The following is a 21,159-nucleotide window of genomic DNA, read 5'->3' on the forward strand; positions in this document are numbered from 1 at the left end:
ACCCCCTGCGTGCAGGGCTCAAGATACCGACCCAATAAGCTTGAATATCCGCTAGTCCCGCATGCCAAGATCCATCCATCAATCCATCCATCCATTTTCTACCGCTTATCCGAGGTTGGGTCGCGGGGGCAGTAGCTTTATCAGGGACGCCCAGACTTCCCTCTCCCCAGCCACTTCATCCATCTCTTCCGGGGGGATCCCGACGCGTTCCCAGGCCAGCCGAAGGATGTCGTCTCTCCAGCGTGTCCTGGGTCGTACCCGGGGTCTCCTCACGGTGGGACGTGCCCGGAACACCTCACCAGGGAGGCGTCCGGCTCCTGGCTCCTCTCGATGTGAAGGAGCAGCGGCTCTACTCTGAGATCCTCCCGGATGACCGAGCTTCTCACCCTATCTCTAAGGGAGAGCCCGGACACCCTGCGGACGAAACTCATTTCGGCCGCTTGTATCTTGTTCTTTCGGTCACGACCCACAGCTCGTGACCATAGGTAAGGGTAGGAACGTAGATCGACCGGTAAATCGAGAGCTTCGCCTTTCGGCTTAGCTCCTTCTTTACCACAACTGATCGATACAAAGTCTGCATCACTGCAGACGCTGCACCAATCCGCCTGTCAAAATCCCGTTCCATTCTTCCCTCACTCGTGAACTAGACCCCAAGATACTTGAACTCTTCCACTTGGGGAAAGATCTCATCCCCGACCTGGAGAGGGCACTCAGATTTGGAGGTGCTGATTCTCATCCCAGCCGCTTCACACTCGGCTGCGAACTGCTCCAGTGAGAGTTGGAGGTCACGGCTTGATGAAGCCAACAGAACCACATCATCTGCAAAAAGCAGAGATGCAATACTGAGGCCACCAAACCGGACTCCCTCTACGCCTCGGCTGCACCAAGAAATTCTGAGAAAAAAACGAATTTGAATGTTGTGTGATATTTTTAAGAACTTTGCCCGAATTTTCCCAGTGTCTTCGCCAACACAATAGCACCACAAGTGATTGTATTTCTGCAAATTTTAAAGTCTTATGTCAAATCTGTATGTCAACTGAACAGTTATGAGATGTTTCACCCCACACAACATAAATGCCACATTGCAAATATTAGTGTTCTCAACAACCACATACAATTGAAACATTCATTGCAGGGATTAAAGACGACGTGCGCGTGACAATGCTAAACTGGAAACTGGTCTCATTATCTTGGCCTCAATAATGAATATTTTACCCCACTGGTTTTAAACCAGGCGGCACGGGGGGTGACTGGTTAGAGCGTCAGCCTCACAGTTCTGAGGACCCGGGTTCAATCCCCGGCCCCGCCTGTGTGGAGTTTGCATGTTCTCCACGTGCCTGCGTGGGTTTTCGCCGGGCACTCCGGTTTCCTCCCACATCCCAAAAACATGCATTAATTGGAGACACTAAATTGCCCGTAGGCATGACTGTGAGTGTGAATGGTTGTTTGTTTCTATGTGCCCTGCGATTGCTGGCAACCAGTTCAGGGTGTACCCCGCCTCCTGCCCGATGACAGCTGGGATAGGCTCCAGCACGCCCGCGACCCTAGTGAGGAGAAGCGGCTCAGAAAATGGATGGATGGATGGAGAACGGCGGCACGTTGAACGACTGGTTAGAGCGTCAGCCTCACAGTTCTGAGGACCCGGGTTCAATCCCCGGCCCCGCCTCTGTGGAGTTTGCATGTTCTCCCCGTGCCTGCGTGGGTTTTCTCCGGTCACTCCGGTTTCCTCCCACATCCCAAAAACATGCATTAATTGGAGACTCTAAATTGACCGTAGGTGTGAATGTGACTGCGGATGGTTGTTTGTTTGTACGTGGCCTGGGATTGGCTGGCAACCAGTTCAGGGTCAACCCCGCCTCCTGCCCGATCACAGCTGGGATAGGCTCCAGCACGCCCGCGACCCTAGTGAGGAGAAGAGGCTCAGAAAATGGATGGATGGTTTTAAACCACAAAATAATCCTAGGATGGAAAAGTAACATAAATAGGCGTCCTATCTCCTCTTTTGGCACTGGGGGGCATAAAGGCCAGATCCCCCTTTGTAACGGGCTCTCCCTTGCATGACCAGCTTGCCGAAGACTGGCTCAGCCAGGAAGCCCCACCTCTCACCACAAGGTGGCGAGGACACATCAGACCTTTCCCCGCCGCAGGGCACCCGGCTAGTGTCCCAAGCTACCCTTGCCTGGGCAGCTCAGGGGCAAGCGCCGTTGGGAAGGGAACGGGCACGTCTGCTCTGAACACCTTGTGACTAGCGCCAACCCCCGGCCTCCGGCCGCCCTCCCTTTGGAACTTTTTCTTGTTTTTTCTACTTATTTCCCTCCTCCTGTCAACTTCACCTGTTCCCCGTATGGGGAACAGGTGAAGTGACTCTAAATTGACCGTAGGTGTGAATGTGACTCCGGATGGTTGTTTGTTTGTACGTGCCCTGCGATTGGCTGGCAACCAGTTCAGGGTGTACCCCGCCTCCTGCCCGATGACAGCTGGGATAGGCTCCAGCACGCCCGCGACCCTAGTGAGGAGAAGCGGCTCAGAAAATGGATGGATGGATGGAGAACGGCGGCACGTTGAACGACTGGTTAGAGCGTCAGCCTCACAGTTCTGAGGACCCGGGTTCAATCCCCGGCCCCGCCTCTGTGGAGTTTGCATGTTCTCCCCGTGCCTGGGTGGGTTTTCTCCGGTCACTCCGGTTTCCTCCCACATCCCAAAAACATGCATTAATTGGAGACCCTAAATTGACCGTAGGTGTGAATGTGACTGCGGATGGTTGTTTGTTTGTACGTGGCCTGGGATTGGCTGGCAACCAGTTCAGGGTCAACCCCGCCTCCTGCCCGATCACAGCTGGGATAGGCTCCAGCACGCCCGCGACCCTAGTGAGGAGAAGAGGCTCAGAAAATGGATGGATGGTTTTAAACCACAAAATAATCCTAGGATGGAAAAGTAACATAAATAGGCGTCCTATCTCCTCTTTTTGCACTGGGGGGCATAAAGGCCAGAGCCCCCTTTGTAACGGGCTCTCCCTTGCATGACCAGCTTGCCGAAGACTGGCTCAGCCAGGAAGCCCCACCTCTCACCACAAGGTGGCGAGGACACATCAGACCTTTCCCCGCCGCAGGGCACCCGGCTAGTGTCCCAAGCTACCCTTGCCTGGGCAGCTCAGGGGCAAGCGCCGTTGGGAAGGGAACGGGCACGTCTGCTCTGAACACCTTGTGACTAGCGCCAACCCCCGGCCTCCGGCCGCCCTCCCTTTGGAACTTTTTCTTGTTTTTTCTACTTATTTCCCTCCTCCTGTCAACACTTCACCTGTTCCCCATACGGGGAACAGGTGAAGTGACTCTAAATTGACCGTAGGTGTGAATGTGACTCCGGATGGTTGTTTGTTTGTACGTGCCCTGCGATTGGCTGGCAACCAGTTCAGGGTGTACCCCGCCTCCTGCCCGATGACAGCTGGGATTGGCTCCAGCACGCCCGCGACCCTAGTAAGGAGAAGCGGCTCAGAAAATGGATGGATGGATGGATGGAAACGGAACCCCCCCTCGATGCATTGTCACCTCAGACTCTTTCCACCTTCACATCACAAGCTCAGCCTCTTTCTACCAATGTTTGTCTGTCCTTTGTTTTGCTTTTTCCCTTTCCATGTTACCCTGTAGATTCCCCTGTTAGATATGATAAAATGTTCTATAAAAATTCCCTACCTGTATCATTTGTGTGTGTTTGGGTTCGACAACAGACCTGTGGTTATCGAGAACTCTTATCTAATTCCTGGAGCAACCTTCATATTACGAGACATAGAGGTTTTTCGTCACTTTGTCCTGAAGTTTTACACATCGAAAAAGACGTGGTACCCCTTTTACGAGATAAAATAATTAGATTTTAACGTTTGAACTTAAAATCACGCTAAACCGTAAGTAACGCTTCTGGCTTATCTTTTCGCCTAAATTAATTACGTTTTTATCCAAATCAATATATACTACACAACCAAGTATTGAAGATTAACATATCATTTTGAAAGTACCATATTTTGATTGATTTAATGTGACCCATTCTTTTTTTCTACAAAAACAAATTAAGTAAATGGTGATTTCTTCACAATATTCCTAATTTCATGGGTTTTATGAGCTGGAAGCCAAAATAATGTTAAAACAAACAAATAAATACTTGAAATTGTACAAATTGTGGGCCCTGAATCTGTAATCTGTGAAAGTTTAACTTTTTGAATGGCATTATGGAAATAAATAAAGTTTTCCATGATATTAACTTTTTTTGGAAAGGGTCTGTGAGTGTGCTCCACTTAACGTTTGTCCATTTACCATTTGAATGTTATTGTGGCTGTGATAAGAGGATATACATTACTTTTTTACTGTATCTGTGATGTTTTTGATAAGCTTTGCCCTGATGAAGTGGTGGTACAAGCACCTTCCCTGAATACATAAGAGTAGTTGATCTATGATCTGTCTCTGAGTCCTGATTAAGTCTCGCTGCAGCCAAAATGAAATCTAATTGTGCTTTGGAGCAAGATTAATTTTTTCCAATCATGCTTTAAGTTACAGTAAATACTGAGAGGCAACTGAGCTCGCCACTTCTGAGTCAGCAACAGTTTTAGGTTTATTCAATATCTGCACTTGGCTGTGAAAGATGTGTCCATTACCACAAAAAAACTATTTTCCTACATCACCCGCTCTTTTGTTCATAATACCCTGAATTGCACTCAGCTTCAAGTGAAGATGACACAAATAAATAAATTCACCATATCCCACAATGATCCGCACGGTGAATCAGTGGTTAATGGATTTGAATCGGGGCTGCGTGGAATTTCCATGTTCTCCCCATGCTTGCAGTTAGCTGGGATAGGCTCGAGCTCACCCGTGACCCTAATGAGGATAAGTGGTATAGAAAATGACTATTCATGCTCTCCTGTGACGCGATCTGCTGCAGTAGCTGTGAGCCAGCAGACGACGTGAGACTTCACCCCACCGTAGCTCTGCCAACCAGAGCACTGGCTGATATCCCCCTTTCTCTTCCCCCTCCCCTTCCCTTGTGGTCTACGTGCAGAGTGGCAGCATCTCAACTCCAGTCTTTCTCTCCTTTCCATTTGATTCACCTCCCTCCCTTCCCCTTGCCTTGTGAGCTGACATCACCCCATATTACTGGGTTTCACTATGAGCGTTTAATACATCCTCATCTCCTTACACTTTCTATTGCAACATAAAGTAACAATGGCTATGTGTATATGGACAGTGATAACACAAAAAAAATACCTTATTTGTAATGAGACCAGTATTTTACAGGAATATTTTCATTGGTTGCGTTAGAATATTCTGCTCTTTGACCTGTTTCTAAACATGGTCAGGAATAGGAATCATTCCCAAATTACATGCATGCTTACGTCATGTTTGCTTTCATAACATAAAAATAATTGGGGTTGACTGGGGCCTTCCTGTGTAGAATTTGAATGTTCTAATCCACTATATGCGGAATGTCACGCGGCCAACGTGGAACACGTAACAACGGTGTATGCAGTGCTAAGAAGCATAGCAAGGGTTGATGACATGATCTTTCGAAGCTTTCTTTATGGCTGCTGTCTTTAGATAAAAGTTAAGTACGTGTATCTCATTTATTTATAAATATATGATATGATGCATGTAAACATGAGCAAAGCCTTAAACACAGTCTATTGTCATCTTTGGTGGCTAAACATCTTGTGTTTAAAAAAAAGACATTGTATATGTTTAAAGTTCCTACAGGTGTTTACATTGAAATGCCCTTCCCCATTCACCTGAACGAGGAGGAAGTGCTTTTACCCGTTTTGCTGAATGTGGGAGTAGGTTGCGGATATATTGATATGTGCCTGCAAGCATTCTCTCCTGGTATTTCAGCTTCTTCCCTATGTGTAAATAAAATGTCGGATTAATTGCAGAAATGTTCCTTAGTTGTGAACGTGAGTTTGAGTTGTGAGTTTTGAATTGTGTTATGTCTGTGTGGGACCTGTGATGGTGATCAGTCCAGAGTGTAGGGAGGTGCTGGAGCCTGTCCCTATACAGGAAAGGGAAATTTTAAAAATGGGAATGGGTTTGGGGTATTGGGATTTTCTGTTCCACGTATCTAGTTCTAGTGCTGATGTTATTCTTTATTTGACTATTACTAATTACTGATGTAAAACAAAGTATGACAATTATCAGGAGACAAATAGAACATCCATCCATCCATCCATCCATTTTCTGAGCAAGCTTCTCTTCACTAGGGTCGCGGGCATGCTGGAGCCTATCCCAGCTGTCATCGGGCAGAAGGCGGGGTACACCCTGAACTGGTTGCCAGCCAATCGCAGGGTATATACATAAAAACAAATAACCATTCACACTCACAGTCACACCTACGGACAATTTTAGAGTATCCAATTAATGCATGTTTTTGGGATGTGGGAGGAAATCGGAGTGCCCGGAGAAAACCCACGCAAGCACGGGGAGAACATGCAAACTCCACACAGGCGGGGCCGGGGATTGAACCCGGGTCCTTTGAACTGTGAGGCTGACGCTCTAACCAGTCGCCCACCGTGCCGCACAAATAGAGCATCCATCCATCCATTTTCTGAGCCGCTTATCCTCACCAGGGTCGCAGGCGTGCTAGAGCCTATCCCAGCTGTCATTGGGCAGGAGGCGGGGTACACCCTGAACTGGTTGCCAGCCAATCGCAGGGCACATACAAACAGACAACCATTCGCACTCACAGTCATGCCTACAGGCAATTTAGAGTCTCCAATTAATGCATGTTTTTGGGATGTGGGAGGAAACCGGAGTGCCTGGAGAAAACCCACGCAGGCACGGGGAGAACATGCAAACTCCACACAGTCGGGGCCGGGGATTGAACCCAGGTCCTCAGAACTGTGAGGCTGACGCTCTAACCAGTCGCCCACCGTGCCGCACAAATAGAACAGTAGCACAAAATTATGTAAATGACCATCAATTTTGTGTGTTTTAGCCTAAATTTCAATTATTCACCTACAGTACATATGCATTGATCAACTCTTCAACCTCTCATATACTTGAATATAGTGTCTGGGTTGTAGGGGGCCATGGGGTGTAGTGATAGTGAGAGTGTAGGTTAATTCTTATGTCACTGTTCAAAAGGTTCTCTTGGTGAATACCAGTGTGCTGCATCACAGACATTTCCCTGAAAAATATGTACAATACCACTTCACTTCACAGTCAGGGTCTTATGCAAGCCGTATCAGCCACCTACTGTCCATGTCTCAGTCTCCATCCAATCCAGAAAGACCTGGATACATAATGCTTGAAACTCATCAAGGGCCTGAGACATACGTGGAACTAATTGCATTTGCTTTTCATTCAGCATGTGTGTATGATGTATGTCTGGGGTGTTTCACCATAGAGCTGCATCACCACTTTTGGGGATTATCCACCTATTGCATGCTTCAGCCCAGCATGCAAGTGTTAATTTTTAGCACTTTCTATAAAGACAGGGAGAGTGAAATATAAACAAATTGAAGTTTGAGTGGCCATCTTTAAGGTAATGTCTTGTGGTTGAGACATAAAACACCTGTATTTTGGTGGCAGTTTTGATGCAATTGTGTTCACTTTTAGTAACCATCATCCTTTCAATATACTAATATTGAATCTAATGTCATTTTACTGTCTGCCCCCCCCCCCTCCATCATATTTAAACATAGTTCATTAGTCAGATGTGATTTGTATCACTGGGACAATGTTAGGCCTAATTGTTTGGGACTTGGTACTGATTTAGGAAACAAGTGAAAACAGATTAGTGTTCTGAAATTAACTACTGTCTCATTATTGGTCTGATCATAAAAACAAATAAAAAATAAAAAAAAGCCCTCTTTGTAAAAAGCCAGTCATCAGATGGCTTTCTTGAATCACATGTGGCAACAGTTTGAGGAATAACTTTGTTGGAATGATTATGAAAATTCCCCAAAATGTTGTCAAGACAGGAAAATTCCAGTTTCCAGTTATTCCCTTCTTTTGTTATTATAGGGTGCAACATTTGCCTACTACACATTTAGTTAGATCTCTTTCTGTGAAGGCCATTCATTTATTCCATGAACATCATGTTTTCCAAAATAAGTGTCCTCACAATGGCAAAATACATTTCCTGTTTCCTCAGAATTTAGTGGGTGCAACAAGTGTGTCTGCAAATCCCCTGTGCTCAAATTAAAGGAAAAGGATAATACCCATGGGGAAAAAAAGTATATATATAATTTCCTTCATGGGAATCATCACCCCTATAATATTTTTGAGAACCAGACAACAAACTGGCATTCTGCAATTGCATGGATGAAAAAGGTTAGCCATACAGTTAGTTATTCACCAGTGTTTCCCAAAACAGAATGCAGTTAAATAGTATACACACCATACTTGAAAGTGTACGCACCACCTTAGCAGAAGGTTATCAGTCTGGGTGTCCTTGAGCAAGACACTGAACCCTAATTGCTCTCCATAAACTGGTTGGTAACTGGCATTGCACCTTCAGTATCAGTATCCTTATGAGAGGTGAAGCAAAACCATGCAAAACAATGAAAAGACCTATTCCTTCACTAATTAGTGCCATCCGGGGTGACTGGTGACAGACCACCATTCACACTCAACTTTAATTAAGAATGTTCACATTTCCATATACTGTGTATCTTTTCTTATAATGAAATGGAGCGAAACACCTGATATGAGATTTAAATCCAGAAACGATATTTGATGCAGTTTATGCAAAATCCAAATTACAATCAGAACAGACATGATTTTCTTGAGGATCATTGGAGTTCATGGGATAGGTTCTGAAGAAGGCTTGCCGAGGATATAAACATCTGACTCGAGTTATATAGGATAAATAATGTCATACCAGCGGCACGGTGAGCGACTGGTTAGAGCGTCTGCCTCACAGTTCTGAGGACCGGGGTTAAATTCCCAGCCCCGCCTGTGTAGAGTTGCATGTTCTCCCCGTGCCTGCGTGGGTTTTCTCTGAGTACTCTGGTTTCCTCCCACATCCCAAAAACATGCATGGTAGGTTAATTGAAGACTCTAAATTGCAGGTAGGTGTGAATGTGAGTGCGGATGGTTGTTTGTTTGTATGTGCCCTGCGATTGGCTGGCAACCAGTTCAGGGCATACCCCACCTCCTGCCCGGTGATAGCTGGGATAGGCTCCAGCACTCCCGCGACCCTTGTGAGGATAGGCGGCTCAGAAAACGGATGGATGTCATACCATAAGTATTACTGTCACCACTAATTTACCATCAGAATCAGAATCATCTTTATTTGCCATGTAGGGAATTTATTTCCGGTAGTTAGTTTTCCGGTCAATTGACAGAGAACAATTTTGAGACATAAAGACATTGACAAAAAAATAAAATAAAAAACAGTCACTGAGCAATAAAGGGTTGCTAGTTATCTGGTAATGCCGGTACATTTTTTTTGTTTTGACAATTGTGCAAAAAGATGCAGAGTCCTCTAGCACTTAGAGCAGTTCGAATGACTAATATTGCAATAGTCCGGTGCAATGACCATTGTGCAAAGGGCGCCGAGACTTCAATGTTGGTTGTGCAAATGTTGCAGATACTCCCCAATCAGTGTGCAAATGGAGCAGATGCTACTCTGGCATGAGTGGCCAGTATTGGTCAACCACAGATATGCAAATAGTGCAGCGTGGCGAGACAACTACAATGAGTGCACGAGTAATGTATGATTGACCCCACAGAAATGTGACAACGAACTCAAGTCAAAAAATTGCCAGCATGTTGTAATGGAAATGTAGGTTAGGTATTTAAGAAGTTGATCGCAAGAGGGAAGAAGCTGTTGGAATGTCTGCTAGTTCTAGTTTGCATTGATCGGTAGCGCCTACCTGAGGGAAGGAGCTGGAAGAGCTGGTGACCGGGATGAGGAGGGTCCGAGAGGATTTTGCATGCTTTTGTCTTAGTTCTGTCCTCAAGGGGGGATAGGGGGGTACCGACAATCCTTTCAGCAGTTTTGATTGTCCGTTGCAGTCGGAGTTTGTCCTTTTTTGTAGCAGCACCAAACCAGACTGTGATGGAAGAACACAGGACTGAGTTGATGACCGCTGTGTAGAACTGCCTCAGCAGCTCCGGTGGCAGGCCGTGCTTTCTCAGAAGCCGGAGGAAGTACATCCTCTGCTGGGCCTTTTTGAGGACGGAGTTGATGTTGGACGCCCACTTCAGGTCCTGAGAGATTGTAATTCCCAGGAACTTGAAGGTCTCAACGGTTGACACAAGGCAGCTGGACAACGTGAGGGGCAGCTGTGGCGAAGGATGCCTCCTGAAGTCCACGCTCATCTCGACAGTCTTGAGTGTGTTCAGCTACAGCTTGTGTCGGCCGCACCACAGCTCCAGCCACTCTGCCTCCTGTCGATATGCAGACTCGTCACCGTCCTTGATGAGGCCGATGACAGTGGTGTCATCTGCAAACTTCAGGAGTTTGACAGTCGGGTGCGCTGAGGTGCAGTCGTTCGTGTAGAGAGAGAAGAGCGGACACAACCTAGGGGCGCCCCCAGTGCTGATGCTGCGTGTGGATGAGGTGGCCTCCCCCAGCCTGACCTGCTGTGTCCTGCCCGTCAGAAAGCTGTAAATCCACTGGCAGATGGCAGGTGAGACGCTGAGCTGGAGAAGCTTGGATGAAAGGAGTTCAGGGATGATGGTGTTGAACGCTGAGCTGAAGTCCATGAACAGGATCCTCACGTAGGTCCCTGCACTGTCGAGGTGTTCTAGGATGAAGTGCAGTCCCATGTTGACTGCATCATCCGCAGACCTGTTCGCTTGGTAGGCAAACTGCAGGGGGTCCAGCAGGGGACCTGTGACATTCTTGGGGTGGTCCAACACGAGACGTTCAAAGGACTTCATGACCACAGATGTCAAGGCGACAGGCCTGTAGTCATTTAGACCCGAGATTGCAGATTTCTTGGGGATTGGAATGATGGCAGAGCGTTTAAAACAGGATGGTACTTCGCACAGTTCCAGAGATCTATTGAAAATCTGTGTGAAGACTGGAACGAGCTGGTTCGCGCAGACTTTGAGGCAGGATTGGGACACCTGGTCTGGGCCTGCCATCCATTCATCCATCCATTTTCAGAGCCGCTTCTCCTCACTAGGGCCGTGGGCGTGCTGGAGCCTATCCCAGCTATTATCGGGCAGGAGGCACGGTACACCCTGAACTGGTTGCCAGCCAATCACAGGGCACATACAAACAAAACAACCATTCACACTCACATTCACACCTACGGGCAATTTAGAGTTGTCAATTAACCTACCATGCATGTTTTTGGGATGTGGTAGGAAACCAGAGTGCCCGGAGAAAACACGCAGGCACGGGGAGAACGTGCAAACTCCACACAGGCGGGGCCGGGGATTGAACCCCGGACCTCAGAACTCTGAGGCACACGCTCTAACCAGTCGTTCACCGTGCCGCCTTAATTTACCATGTGACTCCAGCAATGTCTATCATTTGTGTCATTTTCATAGTATCATTCATTAGGGGATATCTGTATGTTCCTACAACTGTGATTTAGTCAACAAATTGTCATGCCAACCTGTGACCCATGATAATAAGTGAGCGTAGTAACAATTAGAAAACTGAAGATGGTGAAATTCAGGAAATGAGATCAATTATATTTAACTAGGGGTGTCTCGAGCCGATCTTTGAGATCGAAAATAGGTCCGATGTCAGCAATAAAACAAGTATCGGATCACATCGGACTAGATCTAAATTCTCAGATTTTACAATTCGTATCCAAGCAGTCCATTCCTTGCTCTGCTCCAGAACCTTTATCCAGCAGTGCCCGGATGGCATGCAGAACCCATGTGATCACAACAACAGGTTGCTAAGGTGCTAACAAAGTAACAAGGAGTAAGAGTGAATGTTGCTTGCTTAAAGTCATTTATTGACGCTCCAGTCGAAGTTCACTGTAAAACTAAACTCACATAACAAAATAATTACACCAATTCAATGTTTAAATACATAACAGCCTTTGTTTCCATCTTCATTTTTGTCCACAACAATCGCTAGCTCAAAGCTACCACACAATGAATGAAAAACACCGTTGATGAGCTAACGGAAATTAGCATTGAATTTGTGGCACTTATATCTCTCAGAATAATGAATACTGGTACACAAACGCTGTATATACACATACAAACAGGCACTATAACAATACACTCTGGCATCTATTCTTAAAACTCTGTGAAAAACAACTTATAATAACAATGTTCAATCGTAACTTATTCTATTTTGTTATGGCAAGTTTGTATCTCATTGTGTACATCACACTTCCCCTCAGTGGCCAAGATATGCACAGCAAGAACAGCGATTGTTAATAAAACTAAACCCAAGTTGCATCAAGAAGTTCAAGTGTCTTGCCACACATGTGGAGAAATCAAATGATGTTCCTACCATATACTGAGTAAAAATAAATAACTGAATTGAACTGTAATTGTTGTTTTGCACCTTAAAAGAATATATTTTATTTATTATTGATTGAGATTGTTTTTCATGGTTTTGAAATGTATTTTTTTATTTAATCTATTCAAATGTAGAATATGCTTATGTTTAAGTTAAGCAGTGGTTATATTGCAATTTTAATATATATTTTTGTTATAATTGTTTTTATCAAAGTTCTTTTTCAGGATGTCCTGATATCATTTTTATTTATTTTATTCAATTGTAGTAACTTCTTATTTTTAAAGTTACTTTATGTAACCCATTAGTTAACTATAAATGGGTCAGTTTTTCTCATACCTACTGTAACTGATTATTATTCTCTGTTTAAGTAAGATCACTTCCTCAAGCCTTTTCTAACATTCCATTCTACAAAATAAGTAAAGTATGTATGATGTTTGCTGATATCGGATCGAACTGATATTGGTATCGGCCAAAACTCAAGGCTGCAATATTGGAATCGGATCGGAAGTGAAAAGGTTGGATCGGGAAATTCCTATATTTAACAGTAGATGACTTTTACTTTACTATTAATGCTTGTACAGTATGTTCAAAATGTTCAACTGGAGATATCTGGTATAACTTTTTTTTTTAAATAACTTTTAACAAATAACTTTTTTTTTTGTTTTGTTTAGTTTTTTAACAAATAAACCAATGGATGACCGGCATCCCAGAAACTGATTGTGTTTGTGTCATTGGGTAGATTTTCTTATTTAACCTTTGGGAGACCTATCACATCAATAAAAGAAAAGCCCTTCCCTTAGAATCATGACCAGATGCTGCAGCTTTTTTCAATTTGTCTGGAATTCTTTCCCATCCTTTCTCTTTCTTCAACACCAGCTTGTCTTTTTTGCCAGTCTTTTGATGTAGTAGAATAGCAGGGTGAAGGTAGACGAGTTCCATGGTCAAGTTTATGGCATTTATCGCTTATGTGTATTAACAAGATTGAAAATGACTGCTAGGGGACCGCTTTATGCCTATCAATATAATTGTGAGAAACACTCATAACTCTTTGTGACAATGCTTCCATTTAATGGCCTTGAAATTGTGCATTGTCATGCTATCCTCCACTTCTCTTGATCTGCCGTGAAGGAAATGGACATGGTCAGTAATTATAAAGGACAGGTATCACTGCAGAAACTGAATGCTAAATGATTCCTTGTATTCTACCACAGTGAACACAGAGCTTCAAATGAAAAACAATAGGACTCAGTAGAGCAGTGTCCTGTCGGTGGTAATAACGTATGCCATTTTCAATGGATCTGTCTTCTCAATCTATATGATTTAAACAAAAAAAAATTTTTTTCAATCTCGTTCACATTTTTTGCCAGGTGGGAGAGCACAGTATGTAATGTTGTATTGACAGCATTCATTCTCGATTTCATACAATTCATTGTCTACATATTCATGGTATTTTGGAACAGCTGCTTCATCACAGATTTCTGTTAAAGGGTATATAGCAAATAGGTTAAGATCGTTCAGGATATTGGGGGGGATGTAACTCTGTATCCCATAAGAATAGAACCGACCCTGCACTGAACAGAGGCCGAATCACATCTCCATATTCAGAGCCAAAACAAGAGCAATCTATATAGTAAGCTGACAATTATCATCAATTCAAAGGAGTGTTTACTTCAATAGGATTGTTATTGTCATTTGTTTGACAAATTGGACTTTGACATACAGCAGAAAGTAGAGCAATTTAGAATTCTCGCTATTTGCTCCTAGATGGAATGATCTTTATTCAGGTTTTATGAACAGTAATGTTATTACTGTAGTTGTAAATAGTTTATTTGCAGCTTTGCATTTCTATAAATCTCTCTGAAACACTTGTTCATATTAGTCGTAGAAGTGCCACATGTTATTGTAGTATATGTAGCGGGCCCCATAGTTTGGACACCCCTGCCGTAGAAAGTCTTAGATTGGGTGTGGATACTGTCAGTGCAGCACATGCAAATTTTACGAGTCTTGCAAAAAATCAAAAACACATGCACTACTCTACAGGAACCATACTCCTTTTGTTGGCCCACGTTAAGTCAGCAGTACAGTTAGCAAGGGCTTTGCTATGATAGTAAGATTAATGGGTGATGTATGGTCATTGTACGACTGGCGTGTCTCAGGTGTCATACACAAATACTGCATACTTTACATTTATGTGGGCCCCCAAGATGGACGTTTCTCACTTTTGTCGCCTATGTGTTGTGTGGACGCACTCTGTCTGGAGAACCATGTGCAGAAGCCGACTGCTGTTCCACCACTCCAGCTACTGAAAGAGTTGGACCTTGATAGGCAGATACTTAAAGCTGAGGAGAGGCATGAAGCAATATTGGCTTTGCTAATACAGAGACACAGACGTCAGAACATAAGGTGGCAGTGGCAGTGGTGAGTACGGCCAGTATTCAACACCTGAGACTCTGGAGAGTTTCACACCCTGCTTCAAGAGCGAGAGAGTCACGAGGCGACTTTGTCTTTCTTTGTGCGGATGCTTCCTGACTAGTTTGAACAGCTCTTGTTGCATGTGACACCCCGCGTTACCAAGGGTCCAAGAAGGTGCTGGCCACTTGAGCCCAGGGGTGGAGCTAGAGGGGGGTCCAGGGTAGATTGGATCTCCCAGATTAGAATTTTAGAAATACTATCTGATAGTCAACACCATGGCATGCTCCCAAGGGAAAATGAAACGGCTCAAGTTTTGGCCATCAGAAAGCACTCCTACCAAGCATCTATGTATGCCTTTGTGTCTTTTATGTGTGCCTTTGAGTGAGGCTTCTATAGTATTAGCTAGTGATTCAATGAAATAAAAATTCTTGTCCGAAACTAAAAACCAAAATTGAGGTACACAAGGCCGAAAGCTGCAACACCAAATGAAATTATCAATCAATTAATCAAACTTTATTTGTAATTGCTTTTCATACAAAAAAAATAAACCTAAAGCAGTATACATTAATTAAAATATAAAAATAAATCAAATCCGCCAATTATTAGTAAAATTGCATTTATGGCTATGACTGCAGAACTGCTTGCTACCCTATAGAAATTCACTTCCAGAATAATTTGTCTGAATTTCCATATTTAAAAAATTATGTCAAGAACATTAGCATGAGACAGTTATTTCATGATTATATTGTGTAATAGGATTAAAAGAAAAATCTGCATAATTATTACTCTATAATCGTAAGTAAATTATGGCTTCAATATTTGTTATTGTAAAGTATTTATTGCATCAACCTTGATATGCCAACCTTGATTTGCAGCAAAATATCTTCTCCTGCATACTTTTTTTGTATTTTCTTGTATTTGTATTTTCACTATTGCTGTAGAAATGATGCAAATTTCCCCATTGTAGGATGTATATAAAGGTTATCTTATATTATCAAGATTTATTATATTAATGCACTTCTGAATTGTTGGTTCATTTTCTCAAGTGACGTAGCAGAGGTGATGTACTAATTTGTTCACGTTCCCTATTATGGCTGTCTAGGATCAAATAGTGCAGTGTTTTCCTCTAGAAACACATACTAATTTTCTATGTCAAATGTTCGAAATTTAAGACTTTTAAGTGCGCCTTATGGTCGTGAAAATACGGTATATATATTCAATTTTTTTCAAATGGCTGTTTTTGATCAATACATTTTCTTGATTGCTATTGACCTCTTTTAAAGTGGCCCACAATTGAGAGACAACTGGAAAATGTGGGTCAACATTTGAGAGACAATATATGAGACTATCAGTCCAAAATGAACTCAATTATTGATGTGGATGAATTTGCTTCAATGACACGACTCACCTCGTTCAGCGAAATGTTCGGAGAGCCTTGAGTGATCTTGTAAATATTTCAATCATTTTGGAGAGAAATAAATGGACCGGGCGGGATCGGTCCTTAATACCTGAAGCCCGTGGCATAAAACCCATACTAGCAGATACTGCACGAGCCTCATCTCTTCTCAATGTTTTACAGCATCCTCCATTAACCAAGAAGTACGCTGCTCTGTGTACAACAACAATGCTATAGAAAATGGATGCTCTCCTGCCCCAGAATAGCAAAATAGAAGGGTCCTGCCAGTTCATTTGTCCCAGGTCATCGTGATAACGAAAGCCGGATTTGCCATCGGCCCAGCAGTATATGGGGAGGGGTATACAGTCTTACCGTATACTTGAATAAGCAGAGCTGCACCCTCAAAACTGGCTAATTTCAACAAGACAACAAATAGGATGTAAAACGTATGCTGGAGCTGGATCCTTTGGGGTTATTTTGATAAAAGCATGTTACTGAAACACCTAGGACCTGTTTTAAATTTTTAAAAAGGGGGAAATGCATGTCTCCTTTAATCTTTTGACCGCATGATAGCTCAGGTTGTCAATGTTGTTTCTGTCTCTATATTTAGTGAAATTTTTACAAATTGACAAACAACAACCAAGTGACTTTTTGTGGTATTAGTGGATACTTTGAGACACCCTCCCGAGTAGGAGACATTCACTCCTCTTAGCCATCACAGACTGACAATTATATCCATCCTACATTAAAAAAAATTTAATGGAGTAAAGGTATTGATTCTTCTTCATATAAATGCTCAATTAAAACTAAAAAGTATGGTGCAGTTAAACTCCTCTGACAAGTACAATTTATCATTGAGTAAATATCCAGAACTGTGAGGCAGATGTGCTAACTAGTTGACCACCATATAACGGAGTATATGTAGTGCATTACGACACACCTCTGCATGCATGGTAGGTTAATTGTAAACTAAAGTGGTTGTCAATGTGAGTGTGACGATATGGGTTTTCTCCGGTTACTCCGGTTTCCTCCCACATCCCAAAAACATGCATGGTAGGTTAATTGAAAACTCTAAATTCCCTGTAGGTGTGAATGTGAGTTCGAATGGTTGTTTATTTATATGTGCCCTGCGATAGGCTGGCAGACCAGTTCAGGGTGTACCCTGCCTCTCACACAGAGTCATTTGGGATAGCCTCCAGCACACCCGCGACCCTAGTGAGGAAAAGCGGTATGAAATTGGATGGATGGATGGATGATTTGTGCAACTTCTATGGCAATCATCAGTGTGTGAAACAAAACAGCACTTAACTCACACAGTTTTGAGAGTTGATCATAATGTTAGATGATACTGTATTGTTTACTTTTGGAATCTGCATTTTGTTGTCTAGAAAAAGAGATACCAAAGAAAAATAGACAGTTAATGGTGTTATACTGTTCAGACATTCTCTGAGTATACATCTGGACTAACACCCCACCAGCACTTATTTCGTGTTAAGTTGCCTTGCAATAAAACCAGAACAGGATAAAAGCCATATGTGAAAGTGTTTCTGTTTTATGTTCTGTTCTAGAGATGTGTGGGTGTGGAAGAGCATGCACGGAGATCAGTTTGTTGAAAAAAGATATGTCTTAAATAGAAATTTGTTGGGGCATTTTTTTTAAATCATAAAACATTCTATCAGGTAAAGAGTTAAAAGGAAAATTTAAAATCAAAGTCAGAATTTGGTGCTTTCTACAGGCTTCATTAAGTGAGAATAATCTGTATTGTTAGAATTCTGGCATAATCTGTTTTGTTAGAATTACTCCATAATCATTAATGCCAGTGTTAATACTGTAGGCAGTGGGAACATTTTCTCACTGAGAGAGCCCAATTGTGCAAATGTTCTGATAGACCCTGCCTAATTGTGTGTCTTTGTCTTGACGTGAGTTGTGTGTTCATTGAAAGGAGGGTGGTTTACCAGACCCAGTATAGCAACATCCCCCAACAAGCTGAGTGAAGGCTTTTGGTGGGTGGGTGTCATGCAGGGGCACTATGACATCATCTGTTCATGCTTCACTTGCACCAAGACTGGCCCCACAGCCAGAGTTTTTAGAACTCATTGACCCCAAATTAGCACAAGGAGGCCTATCCCCCTCAACACCCACACACAAACACATTTAAGCATGAATAGCTGTGGTCAACTTGATCACAAAGGAAAACGTGCCAAACAGAGATGAATTTGGGTATTTTCTGTCCATTTATTCACACTATTTTCCCCCTGAAGGTGTCTGGAAAGTCTATATCATTAATTTAAAATGTATTGTGGCAGAAAAGAAAAGGCAACCTTGCGCCAAAACTCTCCTGAGCGCCAAAACAGTTTGCACACGCCCCCACCTCCCTGACTGATGGGTGAGAGGCATGGTCCCAGTGTCCACCACACAACCCCCCCAACACACAGAAGGAGACTCACAACGAAAGGAGGCCTCACCAGCCTGCCGTAACGGCTACGATGTGCATTCCTCGGAGGTGTGGGTGAAACCTGCTGGACAGGGTGTCCATTTGAGACAGGAGAAGGATGATAACACTCAACACTGTCGCATGAAAGCATCTGCGGGGACTTAGGAGGGTGACCACGGCGGGCAACTTGGGCCGACAAACAGCACCTTGCCTGCCACCATGTGAGCAGGCTTAAGCCTATCCAACGAATTGCATTCCCTACGCCCACCCATCTTAAGCACAAAACTTTTAGAACCGCGCTCAAGCACCCTAAACAGGCCGTCATACGAGGGTAGGAGGGGAAAGTGGTAGGCGTCGTGACCCACCAAAACAAAACGAGGCGACATAAGCTCAGACAGCATGAACGACCGAGGAAAACAAGTGAATGGGGGCAGCAGCCAAGGGCCCTCTCAGCAAAAAGGAAAAAGGCTGCACCGGGGAACTCTTTTAATCACCAATTCCAAGGGAGCAGCGCCAAGATCGTCCTTCGGAGCCAGCGCAACCCGAGCATGACACACGACAGACAGTCGACCCAGTTACCGTCACAAAGCGCAGCATGCAACGCAGCTTTCAGCGACCAGTGAAGAAATTTGTAGAAACCATTGGCCTGTGGGTGGTAAGCAGTAGTGCGGTGTGCACGGACACCCAAAGACTCCGCCAAGGCCGTACAGAATTCTGACACAAACTGGGGTCCTCTATCTGAGGTGATATCCGACGGCGTGCAAAAACATGCAACCCAGGACGACAGGAACGGGTTACACTTATCGGCCACATGTTGGATGTCTGTCGTAAACTCAGAAATGGCTGCCAAATGACGCTGCTGGCAGGCCGACCATGGGTCTGTAATTTTCGACATGGCAAAAGTAAGTGACTTATGATCCACATAAGCAGTGAGACGATGTCCTTCCAGTAGGAAGGGAAAATGGCGTGTCGTAAGATATAGTGCCAGCAACTCTCGATCGAAAAAGCTATACTTGCGTTCATTATCCCGCATCTTATGGATGAAAAACGCAAGGGGCTGCCACCTGTTGTTCAACTACCACTCCTACAGCAATGTCAGAAACGTCGGTACTCAAGGCGACTGGCACCAAGGAGACCGGGTGGGCCAAGAGGGCGGCGTTTACGAGGGCGGACTTAGTCTGTTAAAAAGCCTGGACCCTGTGGAAAAAGCGGAGTCGTTAGCGACGAAAAATCTGCCAGCAAATGCTGAAAAAGTCACCTGATGATAAATAATTAGCGTGTGTTAACGGCCCAAGTCCCCCAGCTTCACACGGAAACTAGTGAAAGACACAGCATCAATCAAACGGCGGTTATCAACATCAAGTAGTCCATTAGCACACAGAAAATCTGCGACGATAATGGGGACAGTGATTGAGGCAATAATAAAGTCCCACTGTAAATTGTGTTCATGGAAGGAGACCTCCACCAACCTGGAGCCGAATTCTTTTATTCTTTGACCGTTAGCTGCGCTCAGCCGATGTCTGCAACCAACAACCTCCTTGTCCGCGTCCGTGGATGGAAGCAAGCTGACTTGAGACTCGCTGTCCACCAGGAAACGCCTCTTAGACAATGAGTCTGAGATGAAGAGCAGTTCGTTTACTTTGCCGGCGCCCACAGCCGTTACTGAACGCCGGCATTGGAGTTTCCTTGAGCCTCGTAGGTACGGGGGGGAAGCAAATTTGGACATTCTTTCAACTTTCTTTTTATGAGTCTTGCACACACAGACACAAATAAATCCAGGAGTGCATGAGTTGGAAAGTTATTTGAAAAATCCAAACCAACATGACCCTGTATGAAATAGTGATTCCTCCCCCTTAAATTAAAATTATTATGCTTAAAACATAACTTATCCTACCTGAGTTAAATTTCTCTCGTCAACTCCAGGCCTTATACTGCCACACCTGTTCTCAATCAAGAAATCACTTAAATAGGACCTGCCTGACAAAGTGAAGTAGACCAAAAGATCCTCAAAAGCTAGACATCATGCCATGCTATTTTGCTTTTTGCAGGACCTGGAAGTGATAAATGGAACCATGAATTCTGCTGTCTACCAAAAAATCGTGAAAAAGAATGTCTGGCCATCTGTTCGTGACCTTAAGCTGTAACGAACTTTTGTTCTGCAGCAGGACAATGTTTCAAAACACACCAGCAAGTCCACTTCTGAATATTTGAAGAAAAAAAAAATGAAGACTTTGGAGTGGCCTAGTCAAAGTCCTAACCTGAATCCTATTGAGATGCTGTGGCTAGACCTTAAAAAGGCGGGTTCATGCTCGAAAACCCTCCAATGTTGCTGAATTACAACAATTCAGCAAAGATGAGTGGGCCAAAATTCCTCCACAGTGCTGTAAGAGACCCATTGCAAGTTACAGTATCGCAAACGTTTGATTGCAGTTGTTGCTACTAAGTGTGGCCCAACCAGTGATTAGGTTTAGGGGGGCAATCACTTTTTCACACA

The sequence above is a fragment of the Phycodurus eques genome, chromosome 4 (assembly GCF_024500275.1).
Source record: "Phycodurus eques isolate BA_2022a chromosome 4, UOR_Pequ_1.1, whole genome shotgun sequence".
In the NCBI taxonomy this organism is placed as follows: Eukaryota; Metazoa; Chordata; class Actinopteri; order Syngnathiformes; family Syngnathidae; genus Phycodurus; species Phycodurus eques.